This window comes from Etheostoma cragini, chromosome 1 (assembly GCF_013103735.1).
Source record: "Etheostoma cragini isolate CJK2018 chromosome 1, CSU_Ecrag_1.0, whole genome shotgun sequence".
In the NCBI taxonomy this organism is placed as follows: Eukaryota; Metazoa; Chordata; class Actinopteri; order Perciformes; family Percidae; genus Etheostoma; species Etheostoma cragini.
Window position 1 is genome coordinate 34,242,506 of NC_048407.1, and position 2,118 is coordinate 34,244,623.

Below are 2,118 nucleotides of genomic sequence, written 5' to 3' on the forward strand. Positions count from 1 at the left end.
ACTGGATGTTACAGGATGTATTGTCTGATTAATAACTGGATGTTACAGGATGTATAGTCTGATAATAACTGGATGTTATAGGATGTATAGTCTGATAATAACTGGATGTTACAGGATGTATTGTCTGATTAAAAACTGGATGTTACAGGATGTATTGTCTGATTAATAACTGGATGTTACAGGATGTATAGTCTGATAATAACTGGATGTTACAGGATGTATAGTCTGATAATAACTGGATGTTACAGGATGTATTGTCTGATTAATAACTGGATGTTACAGGATGTATTGTCTGATTAATAACTGGATGTTACAGTATAAAGGTTATATATGATATATTATATAGGTTGTATGTTATATATTGTATATATTATAAAGGTTATATATGATACATTATAGATATGATAGATGATATCAGGCCTGTAGTAAGGCATGGGTTGGGTGTGTTTGGGACTTTCACGTGTCTGGTTTCTCCTCCGGGGGGGCGTAGAGGGAGGGGCGGGGTTAGTGAAGAGGAGGAGCAGCTCTTCACTCTGTCGCAACCTTTTCTTCTTCTTCTCCTTCTTCTTCTCTTTGTTTCTGATGGACAGACTCTGCTGGATCTAACCCGGACCTAACCCGAGTCAATCTGGAGATAACCTGGAATAAAAACCGTATTTATCACGGGTTTATGGCGGACTAACCCGGGTTAAAGGCTGAGTCTCGGGTTGGACCGTTAGAGGACCGGGAGTTCGGGTCCGGGTCCGGTCAGACGGCGGGACTCTGAGGAATCCTGTTTCTCTTTGTTTCCATGGAGATGAGAATGTTTCCCGCCCTCTGACACAGTATCGATAACTGTTATTGATCGTGTATTGATACGGCGATGGCCGCGCTTGTCCTGCCGCTGCTCGCGCTCCTGACCTGCGGACACGCCAAGAGCGCGTTCCCGCAGCGACCCTCCTACAGCCTGTACGCCGGCGGGCAGGCGCACGAGGCGCACGGTGCTCGCGCAGCTAGCAGACACAGGTAAGAGCAGGATGACGATTGGGTTCATTTCTTTTATTATTATTATTAATATTACTATTATTATTATTATTATCATTGTTATCATCATTATTATTATTGTTATTACTATTATTATTATTATTATTATTATTATTATTGTTATTATTGTTATTGTTATTGTTATTATTATTATTATTATTATTATTATTATTATATATACTAGGGATTAGACTCTCTTATAGTCTAACAGTTAGGGTTAGGTGGTCTGGGTGAAATGAACAGTCTCTGCTCTTGAGCCGTGTTTTAGGGGCAACAAGTAGAGACTGTTTTGCAGACCTTAATGACCTTGAAGGAGCCTGTGGCTTCAACAGATCAGTGATGTAGACTGGAGCTGGTCCATGAAGGGCTTTAAAAACAAACAATAAAATCTTAAAATAAATCCTAAAATGAACTGGGAGCCAGTGAAGAGAGGCAAGGACAGGGGTGATGTGATCTCGCTTACGAGTCCCAGTGAGGAGACGAGCGGCAGCGTTTTGAACCAGCTGTAGTCGAGAGAGGGAGGCCTGGCTAACTCCTACATACAGAGCATTACAATAGTCAAGGCGTGTTGTAATAAAAGCTTGTATAACCCCCTCAAAGTCTGTGAAGGATAAAAAGGCCTTAAGCTTGGTAAGAAGCCTCAGTTGAAAGAAACTTGCCTTCACAACAAAATGGATCTGCTTCTCCATTTTAAAATCACAATCCATTTTTACACCCAGGTTTGTTACAACAGACATAACATAAGGTTGTGAGACATCAGAGGTGCCACTGGGTCTGAGAACCATGACCTCAGTTTTACTCTCGTTAAAGTTTAAAACATTTAAGGCCATCCAGGATTTAATATCATTAAAACAGTCAACTAATCTTGCTAAAGAACTACCATCATTTCTTTTTATGGGCATTTTTCACAGGCCTCAGAGGATTCCACATGGTGGACGGATTGGGGAGTATTAAGAACCAAATTAATTGTTTTAAAATGAACATGAGGTTTGTGGCAATTATGTAAAATACAATCAGAGAGATACCTGTTCTTCTCAGCTTTAACAGTTCTCTGATAATTGTGCAAATCTTCTCTAAAAATGTCCTAAGAAACCT